This window comes from Microtus pennsylvanicus, chromosome 10, assembly GCF_037038515.1.
Source record: "Microtus pennsylvanicus isolate mMicPen1 chromosome 10, mMicPen1.hap1, whole genome shotgun sequence".
Taxonomy (NCBI): domain Eukaryota; kingdom Metazoa; phylum Chordata; class Mammalia; order Rodentia; family Cricetidae; genus Microtus; species Microtus pennsylvanicus.
This window is the reverse complement of record NC_134588.1, coordinates 73,393,128-73,405,661: the sequence shown is the minus strand read 5'-3', so window position 1 is coordinate 73,405,661 and position 12,534 is coordinate 73,393,128.

Below are 12,534 nucleotides of genomic sequence, written 5' to 3'. Positions count from 1 at the left end.
ACTCTCAACAGAAGAATCTAAAATGGCTGAAAGACACTTAAGGAAATGTTCAACATCCTTAGTCGTCAGAGAAATACAAATCAAAACAACTCTGAGATTCCATCTTACACCTGTAAAAATGGCCAAGATCAGAAACACTGATGACAACTTATGCAGGAGAGGTTGTGGGGAAAAGGGAACACTTCTGCATTGCTGGTGGGAATGCAAGCTGGTACAACCCATTTGGATTTCAGTGTGGTGATTTCTCAGAAAATTAGGAAACAACCTTCCTCAAGAACCAGTAATATCACTTTTGGGTATCTATCCAAAGAATGCTCAATCGTGCCGCAAGGACATGTGCTGGACTATGTTCATAGCAGCTTTGTTTGTCATAGTCAGCTACATTCTTAATGCTTTACAGTGACACTTTTGTTACAAGCTTGGTGAGAATGGTCTGGATGGCTCCTGAGTAAACATGCACTGCCACCCTTGAGTCCTGCTCCAGATTTGTTTGTTGGAGCAACCAGACTTGAATGCTTGCTCTTCTGCTTGGGTCAAAGAGCCTTCCTATCTTAGTGAAGTTATGTGACACATCAATTACATAGACCATTCAGGTTTAAGAAAGAAAAATAAACAAATAAAACAAGTGTTAGTCACGACCGTTTTGAAAGACGAATATTTGACACATTTTCACTAAAAAAATGTAAGATATAAAATTGTGGTGGAGGCCGGGCGGTGGTGGCACACGCCTTTAATCCCAGCGCTCGGGAGGCAGAGGCAGGTGGATCTCTGTGAGTTCGAGGCCAGCCTGGTCTACAAGAGCTAGTTCCAGGACAGGCTCCAAAGCTACAGAGAAACCCTGTCTCGAAAAAACTAAAAAAAAAAAAAAATGTGGTGGTTTATTTTTTTTTCCAATACAGAAGGATATTTCTAAAGGATTGCTTACAGTCTGAGTTCTATGTGCTCAATGAGGTGATAACTGAAGCAAGTTCTGGGAACCCATAAATTTGTAAAATGCTACATGCATCAGAGCCTCTTCTTGGAAATTGGTCAATGAATGTTACATAGGGAAGGTTTTGGAAAATTCTATAGTGAAGAGGCTGTTTAATTTAGTATTTGCCAGATTTATTTAACCAGAGATTCTTTGCTTGTCTAGGAAGCATTTATATTCCCCAGGACTAATTTTCTGTAGATATATAGAACATTTCACTCCAGAACAAAGCACAGATATGGAATTTTTTGAGCACCAGCAGTGCGAGTCTTGTGCTATGAAACATGTATTTATAATTTGGCAGCTGCAACAGTTAGTGAACTGGCTCAGTAATCTGGTAGAGTGAAAAAGAGCATACCTAGGAAGTACCCTGGCTGGCATCCTGCTGCCCTCACGCTGTGCCAGGCAAGTCTCCAGTAGCGGAGGCTGGCCAAATGCTTGATGCTGTTCACAGAGCTGCTTGCCCTTTTCTTCTTGCTCAGAGGTGAACCTGGTGCAAGGGGAGTGTTTTTTCTTAACTTCCCTTCTTTTCTCTCCCATGTTCTCCTAGGAGGATCTCTCATGCCTGTGAAGCCCTTTACAATGCTGAACATTTGTCTTTGTGACATCATCATATTTGTATCAGATGTTAGAATTAGCATCATTATCAACATGCTCACAGGAATCAATGGCTCAGTTCTCTTTAACATTAAAATTTCCAAAACAATGCAAGACTTAAAATCAAAGATATTTTATTCTCTAGATATATTGCCCAAATAAGTGTAAATTTTATAGTTTTATGTTACTCTATACATCAGTTTGTTTTAAACATCATTCTTTCTGTTGTTTTTTATAACTAAGTAATTTTTCTCAGCCATACCCTCCAATATTTCTGACATGAAAATCCCAGAGGTTTTGTAATACCTTCATCAAGGTCCCTTTAATTCAAGAAAATTAAAATGATCCAATGTTCAAATGTATATTAAGGCCTCTTAAATTCACAGCATTGGAAAGATAATGATATCAAATAGTCTTATTTCATTCTGCTGTGTAAAGCTTTCCTTTGAGATTGAAACATTTTATCCTGTAGGCAAGTTCTTTAAGCACAGAGCTAATTACCTCAAAATAACTTAAGGAGCATCCTGAAATTGACTAGATTCACCAGGCCCATCCTTTCTAGAGTAAGCAATGAAAGAATGAAAGACAAAGGTTTTCAGAGGAGCGGAACTCAACTGAGTGAAGACTCTGACATGTCAAAGGACAATAAAAGAAAACATATACAACAACAACAAAATACCATCGAGACCAATCAGCTGTCGGCTCTTCTAAATAACCCCTTCAGAACTCATAGTTCATCAAGTTAGACTTTGGTGGTATCCTTACTTTGGGTTGTCGTTGGCTCCTTATCTGAGGTAAATATGTACATAGTATCTCTCCAGAAAAAGCTGTTCACCCAACACACACACACACACACACACACACACACACACACACACACACACACACACACACACACAATCAGTTCTGCTCCTCTATAGAACCCTGACCAATGCACAAGTTGAGGAAGTCTGCCTTTAAAAATTGAAAGTGACTTTAAAATAAAATAAGGAAACCATGACATAAATGTCGGTGGAGATACACCTTCATTTTCTTGTCTCCAGACGTCAAACTGGTAACATTTACTTTAAAATGTTATAATTACCAAAGGTGTCAATAACTTCTGGCAGCTGGTATGCAGGTTCACTGAATTTGTATTTACTTCTGATAAATACATGCTATGATTAATTGCTCAATAATTAACGGACTGTGAAAATTTGGAAAACCTATGCAGTTTTCTTTAAAAAAATAGTTTAAGAGTGTGGATTAAGAGATGAGCATTCTTTGAACCTTATTGATGGAGAAGATACTTCAACTTTATAAGTGTGGAAGAGTCATTTTAAAAGAAGATTATCTCTTACAATGTATGTGCAAATGCTGGGTGGATGTTAGGTGTATGATCTGTTTAAAAAATAAAACCCCTTTCTCCTGATATTCCCCAATAACTTTGATAAGAATGTCAATGTCATGAGATTTTTTTTCTCCTGAGATCATTACCTGTCCTGTTACAACTCCTTCTGAAAAAAAAAAGGAAGTAAATTTTTGGAGATATGAGAGCAATATGTTGGAGTGCACCATTCAGTATGATAATGGAAAACTAGGAATGTTTTTTAACTGTCTGCCCTTGTTTGCTCAGAATGAAGATCTCATAGAATCCATTTTTATATCAGAACAAAAAATTCCTCTTTGTGTAACTGTAACATTCTTTCTGTTGCTGCATGAAATTGGGTGAGTAAGAGACTGAGCAGCTATAAGCAAATGGTTTCTTGGTTTCTGCACTTTTTGACTGTGAAATAGTTAAATTAATTACTGAGGTGTCTATTTCACAAGAACCATGGCCATTGTATTTCCTCACACACTTTATGTCTTCATTCCTCTCTTGTGTATTTTAACAGGACAGTACCACAGCAATAATACTGTTCCACAGCAATTCTTAAGTGGTGTAAAATTGTCTGGCTCTTTGCTGCTCCCCAGCTTGACCAATGAGCTTCCGATAGCTCTGTCTGAAAAACCTAGTATCATAACTAGAGGAGGGAAAATAAATTTACTTAGTTTCTGGGATTTGGTCTATGGTTGTTTGGGCTTTTTAGGGTAGGAAGCCTTTTTACTTCAGAGGAGACAGGAAGCAGAGAGTGAGGAAGGGATTTGCGTCCAGGGAAGACCTTCACAAATGTGCTTTTTGTGACTACTTCCTCTAGCAAGGCCCCATCTCAGTTTCCAGAACCTCTAAAGTTAGTACCACCAACAAGCAACCAAGTATTCATAACATGAGCCTGTGAGGATATGTCATATTCAGCCTATAACACGCATGCATTTCACGTCTCAGCTTGTAAGGAGAATTCTGTTCCCCCATGTGTATAAGTGGATATGCTCATGTATGTGCATGAGAGAAGAATTGGACATAAATGTTGAATGTTTCCCTCTATCCCTTTCTACCTTTACATTTTGAGACAGGCGATCTTGGTGACCTGGCACTCACTGATTGGCTAGGTTGGCTGGTGAAGATGACCCAGAGATTTGCTTGTCTCTTTCTCTCTTTATGCTAGGGTAACAGATGCGTGAAATCATGCCTGGCTCTTTCTTTCTTTTCATTTTTAATGTTGGCTGTGGATCAGAATTTGGATCTTTGTGCTTGTATGGCAGGCACATTGCCATTTGAGATACTTCCCAAACACCCTATTTAGAGAATTCTTGAATTCTGACCTCTGGAATACTTCCTGAGCAGTCTTCCATTTGTTTCCTGAAAGCTGATAGCTGAGTGTGCTTTCTCAGCTCATGTTTCATCTCAGTGATGGAGTCATGTCCCTGAAGGTGAAGCCAATGGGGAAAAAATCATGTAAATTCATTTTCCTGCAATTCATGCCAGAAAGTCTGAGCCAATGTGAAATGGGTTGAAACATAAATCAATTATATATGGTAATTTCATAATCCAACTCTCTGATTCTTTAACTTTTACCTTCAAACTACTCCAGTTCATATTTTTTATATTCTGTTCTCTTCATATAAAATAGATTTTATCTTTCTATCATTATATAAATGAAATTATATACCTTAGGTCATGAGCAGGTGCACAGTACTGTGTTAGAATCCATATTTATGAGTGGAGAGATGGTACAGTAGTTAAAAAAAAAGTTCTTACCAACCTTGCAAAGAATCCAGGTTCAAGTTCCTACCACCCACATCACATAGTTCACAGATGCCTTGAGTAAAATAGACTTGGTTTTAATGTCCTCAAGCCTCAGACTCTTTTCTCTACGCAAAGGAAGACTATAAAGTACTAACCCAGGGAGTGTTTCACCTTGAGACAACATGGATTGATTTATTCTCAGAGGACACGGGAATCTTTGTTTTTCTTACACTGGAATGGAGAGAGTCGCATTTGGGAAAAAAAATGGGAGGGGATTTAAGTAACATATGTAAAGTGGACAGTATCATCACAGACACTTATTTTCCTCTGAAACTGTTACAACTTTCCAAAGAATGAGAGCATCTTTTTAAACTTTGAATAATAAATATGAAAGGATACTGTATTATGGTCTCAACTTCTTACTCAAGCAAAGCTCAAATGTGGAGTCAGGAAATTTAAATTTTGAATTTTGTTTGCTGTTTGTGGGTTCTGTGACTTAAGTCTCCTTATTGCCCTGAATCAGTCCAGAGGAAATACAACCACTACAAGTCAATAAAATATTACCAGTTAAAAACACCGATTCATCAAAATTTTATAAATATTGAAGTAGTTAAGATTATTATTTAACAGCAATAAAATAAGCTGCTGATAATACACACTATGAATCTCAACTTCTGTTTTTCTTTATTATGATAAAAAGAATAATATTCCTATGATCACTATATTATTTTTTAAATCAGTCTATTCTCCTACAACTGGATGATGGTTAATATTAACATTGCACATAGTTTCTAGAACTCATTTGCTCTATTTTTGTGGCTTATGGTTTTAGTCATACTTTTGTCAAGAAGCCAGAACCTATTTTAGTTATATTAGGTATGAAGGATGAATACAGGACTAGAGACTTACTGCCCCCTCTCTGGAGGGGCAGGGACTGGTATCCCATGCTGTCTTGGTTTGTTTCTTGTCAACTTGACACAAACTAGGGCCATTTTTATAGAGGGACCCTCACCTGGGAAAATACCTCTATCAGATTGGCCTGTAGTTATGTTCTGTGTAATGGTTAATGTGAGAGGACCCAGTCCATTGTGAGAGGTATCACCTCTGTTTCTGTGGTTCTGGGTTGTATGAAAAAGCTGATAAAGCCAAGGGGAATCTGACAGTAACAGTGTTCCTTTATAGTTTCTTTTTCAATATTTTCCTTTAATTTCTTTAATTTCCCTTTTCAATAGACTGTAAACTACATCATGCAGTAAATTCATTCCTTAGCAAATCAGGTAGTGGTGGGCCAGTAAGTTCAAGTGCTTACAAATGCCCACATCCTGAAGATCATACCTTCAAAAGATTTTGATAAAAACCTATTTGAATGAATTCAAGTAGACATTTAAAAGATTATTCTCCATGGCCAAGATGACTTAATCGGAGAGATGCAAAGGATGGTTCAATATAAACAAATTAATTAGTGGAATAAGTCACATAAACAGACTCAATTAAAGAAGTCACATGATCATTTCACTTGATTCAGGGGAGGAGTTTAGCAAAGTTCACCATCTTTCCTTCATTATAAGAGTCCTGAACAAAATGAGTATAAGAACAAACTAACTCTAACATAGCAAGACTTTGACAAACTTAAGTCAACAATGCTAAATAGGGCCAAAACAGCATTTTCTCTGAAATCATGCATGCACTCGGTTGTTTCTACTCAATGTAGCCAATGTCTCAGGTAGAGTAATATAGGAAGGAAGGGGAGATAAGTAAGAGGGCATGAATAGGGAAAATGAAAAATTATCTCTACTTGCAGATGAGATGACCCTATAATTAAAGACGCTATCAACTCTACCAGAAAACTGGAATCTGAGAAACACGTTCAGCAAAGAATTGGTTTACAAAATCAACACTCATAATAGTAACATTTCTATATGAAGGTAATGAACTGACCAAGAAAGAAACTGTGACGAAATATTCATAATATATTTACAAACATAAAATACCTAGTTTCTTTTTTAACATTACTTTTAAAATAAATCTTTGGGAATTTCACATTATGCAACCCAATCCCACTCATTTCCCAGTTTCTCCATATACGCCCTTCACCTTGTAGCTCTCCCTAAAGGAAAACTAAAAAAATTATTGAAATGAGATAAAAATTTAAAAATTTAAATATAAATAAGAATATTAATTTCAAAACAAAACACACAAAACTAAAACAAACCAAATATAAACCCATTTGACTTGTTTTTCCCACCTCTCCATCACTTCTTCATCTGTCTTTTTGGCAATAGGAGCTGTTGTATATCATTCAGTAAACTCTTTTGTCCAGTTTTATTTGCAAGTGTTCATTATGTAATTCTTGCTCAGATTCAAGGATGTTAGCTTCTGGTACACCATCAATACTGGAACCTCACTGAAACGCCTGTCGGATATTGTCCAGAGTCATGGAGATCCTGCAGCTGTGTTTCCTTAGGACCATTTCCTTCAAGTGTTCCAGGAAGTCATAGATGTAGTAGATGTTAGGGAGTAACAACTCAACACCCTGGAATACTGCCTGAGTAGTAGCTGGGTTGATATGATTGGGTTGCTGATACCATGTATATCATGTGAGGGGAAAAAACAGCTCTCCCAAACTCTTGGTGAGGGGTAGGGCCAGATTTCTCAAGTGTATGGGAGAGTGATGGACATACCTCTACTATTAGGAGAGGGGCCAGTTCTTCTGTTCCTGGGTTATTGTGCTTCTTTATCCCAGGACTAGATAGGGGCAGTGGGGTCTACTCTCCAGTGAGGGGATACTTCTCTCCCTGGTCCAGTAAGTTTCAGGATAAGCTCAGCATAGCTATTATACATCAACACATGGTCCAATACATGGTTTGCATGAACTCCTATAGGAACATGGGCAATGAATGTCAACACAGAACCAAGCTGTATCAAGACCATGGACCCAGACATGGCCATCAGATAAAGCTAGGTCCGGATGTCACCTTGGCCCTAGGAAGCAGCACATGACCTTTCAGTTGGGCATGGGTCCAACAGAAGCATGGTCTCTGGTCTCCAACATTGTTCCAGGTAGTAGACCATATCCTGGGTACCTATGTGGCCTTAAGTGGCAACATAGGCCATGGCTATCAACAGAGACTCCTGAAAGACCACAGATCTAGATATGGGCCTTTGGTGCAGCTTGGGTCCAGATGTCATCATGGCCCCATGTGGAACCTCAGGCTATTCAAATCAGGATGGACTCTGCAGTGGCATAGTCTTTCAGCATCAATGTAGCTACATAAGGTAGTCCAGACCCAGGGCATCATCATGGTCTTTAATGGTAACAGGAATCATGGGCATCAACATAGACCAGGGGTCTAACAGGGGCATGTGCCCAGACATGGCCCTTGATAGCCACCCAGAAAAGATATAACAATGACCCTGGGAGGCAAGCTGGCCTCCCATATCGGACCATTCGTCACTGCCTTCACCTCTTCAGATCTGCCACTCTCTATAGGACATAAACCATTCTGCCTATTCCCCTGCATTCTCTCTCCCCAATACCCAACCACATATTTTATCACCATAATGATCCCCAATAGTGCCATATAGACTTGTAGTTTCTTCTCCCTGTCTAGGTAAATTTCTCAGGACAAAATAAAACAATAAAAAAGTGAAGTAAGGAAGACAAGATGTATAAGCACTTGAATACTCATTGGTATTCAGAATTAATATCATAAAATGATGATATTGTTCAAAGTTATGCACAGTCTAGGTGAAAATCCCCAACCAAATTCTAACTATAGATTTTACAGAACTAGAAATCCTAAGTTTCATGTGGAATCACAGATGCTTTCCAGGAAGAGATTGCATTACAATACATTTTCTCAAGTTCTATGAGAACCACAACTTTTGTTATTGTTACATTAAAAATGAACACAATCATGTGTGGTTGCATGGAGGACACAGAAATATACCCACACAGCTGTAGCCACTTAAATTGAAAGGTGTCAAAGAAGAAGAAGGAGAAGAAGGAGGAAAAGAAAGAAGAAGAAGAAGAAGAAGAAGAAGAAGAAGAAGAAGAAGAAGAAGAAGAAGAAGAAGAAGAAGAAGGAAGAAGAAGAAGGAAGAAGAGGAAGAAGAAGAAGAGGAAGAAGAAGAAGATTACTACTCAGCCTCTTCAAAAGTGTTAATGTGAAAACTAAATTTCAAAATGTGAAAAAATGAAACTATAAGGTATGACCTAAATCTCTGAAACCAATAAACGAAAACATAGATAAAATTCTCAAATATGGATATAGGTTAAGAATTACTAAAAATGGGTTCAGTGGTACAGTAAATAAGCCAAATCATTAATAAATGTTGTTGTGTGAGAGTAAAGAGCTTATACTCAGTGAAGGGAACAATTGGCAAATGTGACAATGTACAGATTAGGAAAATTTTGTGACATTGTAATTTTAATAACTATAAAAGCTCCAAAAATTAGATACCAAAATGCCCAAATAACCTAATCAATGAATCCTCTAATGAATTCAACTGACAATTCTCAAAAGAGTAAATATAAATAACCAATATAAATATGGAAAAATACTCAAAATCATTAACTACCAAGAAAATGAAAATTAAAATAATATTATGATACCATTTGCCTCTATCAATAATTATTAAACTAGAAAATAGGCCTCCACAAATTTTGTCAAAGATGTGGGGAAAGAAGAACACTTAAACACTGCTGGTGGGCCTGGAAGCCTATTTAGCCACTAGAGAAGTCAGTGTGGAGTTACTGCAGAAAACTAAAAGAGAACTATCACATGATACTACTTCTGGAATATGCTTAAAAGCCTCTAACTCCACACATCAGAGATACTTTTTCATTTCTGCTTACTCCTTTAATATTCAGAAGATATGAAAACTCCCTAGATGCCCATCAACAGAGGAATGAGTAAAAAGTAATGCAGTCTGCATACACAATGGAATTTTAATCAGCTTTTAAAAAGAATGAAACTTTGGTATGTCCAGGCAAATGGATTTAAGTGAAGAACACAGTGCTAAATGTGCTAAGCCAAACTCAAAAACAAGAGATAATAGTTCCCCTTCTTCCTACCTCCGCCTCCCTCCTCAAATGTGTGTGGATGTGCACATGTGTACATATAAAATTGAAAAGGAAAAGAGTGACCCTGAAGGCGGAAGGATAGTTCTAAAGAAAGAAGGGAGGAAGAAATGCAGAGTAATGTAGCATGTGTTATAAAAGAGGAAGGGTGGAATGTGCAAGGAGAAATTACAAGCAAGAGACAGAGAGGGAAAAAAGGAGGGCAGCAGGTTAATGCAAGGAAAATAGTTTGATAGTGTTTATGTAGAAAAAATGTAGATAACAATACCCACTGAACCCCCAAGGTAATGTGTATCAGAAAATATACAAATAAACAGAACACTTACTACTTATAGAACTAAAGTTCTTATATTAATAAGTTAACACATGATGCAAAGAATTCAATGAACATGTTATTATTTTATGCTTTGTGAATTGTTATTTGGAACAAAGTTATCATTTTATTTTGTGTGCTTCAAAGAAAACTGAATTCTATTCACTTGGAAAAATCCATTTTTTCCCTCTAAGTATGTGTACTTTTCTGGATTTTTGCTTCCATGATAGAATAGACAAAACTGAAAGACATGGGTGTTAGTTAAAAAAACAGATTTTACTAACATTGTTACTCAAAGATAAACGTTATCAGTTGGTGGTCAGAACTGTAGCTACACCTCGTCTTAGTAATGGAAATAGACCACCTCAAAAGATGTTGACTCTTGGGAAAGTTATGTAGAGGACAGGCCACTAGTAATTGTGTGAGGGGCCTCAGTAACTCTACCTCAATAGGAAATGAGAAAAAGAGCTTTTCATATGTATTTACTATTTGTTCCACCTATTCCATAACTTCATAAGATACTTCCAAGTTAGTTAGACCTATTTGTTTACTTTTTTAATTTTCTGTCTATCTCAGGGATTTAGCCAATCATCGGAGAAAATCATTCCCTAAGCACAGAACAATAGAGGAATGTGCTATATTGTTTCTTACAAAATTTCAAAATGACCTATATACTTGGCATGCATATGCTTTCTGGCACAAACTAAATTCAAAGGTATTTTTTACAAAAACACAACTCATCCCGATGGAAATAAAGGACAATGTTTTTTTTCTTTCCAGAATTCCCCAAAGGCTAACAGAGCAGGTAAAATGAGAAAACTGCTGATCTTCTTGGCACACATAGTTGTCTGAGAAAAGATAACATGAAAGTAGTGGCCTGGGGTGATAAGGCTGTATTCCTTTCACTGAACAGGCCTATTGTAAAGGCAAGGTCAAGAATGCTAATAATACAGCAAAACCAGAGCCAAACTGTATAGATTATAAGGATCTCTTTTTGGATTCTAATTAATGTTATCACAGGAAGGTCTAAAATGAGAATATTACTTACCAAAAAATTAATAGGACATGCTTAAACATACCACCAGGGAGACATTGCCTATTCTAATGTGAAATAAAAGATATTGCTATTGGCAAATGGATCATTGCAAAGAATTTTTTACATTATGTATAAACTCTAGTAGATAGGACTTAAAATGAGGAAAAATAACTTTTATAAGCTAAAAAGGTGATAGAGAATCCATGTGCATATTTTTACTAGGTAACAAATGTGGCCTGTAAGTTATTTAAAAATAACACAAGAACTAAAGATCAATGTACTAATTAAATTGTTTCAATGGCATCTGTCTAACAATGATAACAATTGAAGAGATGACTGTCCTCTGAGGTGTCATCTTTGACAGTGGTCCGTTTTTTATTTACGTGTCATTAAAATGGGACTTAAAGTATGCCGGCTCACTGATATAATATTTGGAAGCTAAGAGAAAAGGCATCAACTAGTTCCTAAACAAAAACTAACTTTAAATTTTATCTTCAGTTTTCACCAGGTTTCCTCAGTAACTTGGTGAGAATAAGAATGACTTATGCAGCAAAGAATGAAAATATCATGAAAAAGTTTTGAGCAAGACAAAACTATAATGAGGCAATGATATGCAGTTCCCAGACTATGGCTAAAAGTTGAGGCTTTACTGTGTATGAAAGCAAATCATGAATTCGTTTTAATGATTGTATTTTTTAGTTCCCATTCTAGATTATGTTTAACTGAAAATGAAAGGCAGATGCTTCTGATTGTCTTCTTGTCTCAGAGTCTGTGTTTGAAAGCTGGCAGGAATGCTAATTTTTGTTTTTCCTTGTTTCATATTACTCAGAGAAGTGTTCCATTTTACTACCCATCCATAGTTCCCACACTGGTTGTTGGTAAATTCTCTGGTTATTCCTTTGTTATTACCCTTGGACTAGTAGTTTCCAACAAGCCATCAAATGTGGTGGCATTTCAATTGTATTTTAATAAATAAAGACTGCCTTTAGATCTGAGAGTAAATCAGTCCCATTGGTCATCCTTACAGACTATATTATGGTAACACACACCTTTAATCTCAGTAGCCACAATGACACGCACCTTTAATTCCAGTAGTGCAAACCTTTAATCCCAGTCCTAGTAGGGAATATAGTCTGTCTGAGATTCCTGGAGGAAGGATTGCCTGAGGTCAAGGTAAGTGCCAGTGGCTGGCTGCTTTGCTTTCTGGATATTTATGTTGAACTCCAATTTCTGACACTTAATTATTAATTGTGCTTCATTTTGGTGCCCATTTTTGGGGGGTATGAATTCACAAAATGTCATTTGCCTGAGGCTTTTTGGTTTTGCTTTTGTTTTTCAAGACATGGTTTCTCTGTAACTTTGGAGCCTGTCCTGCTCTTGTAGACCAGGCTGGCCTAAAACTCACAGAGATCCGCCTGCCTCTGCCTCC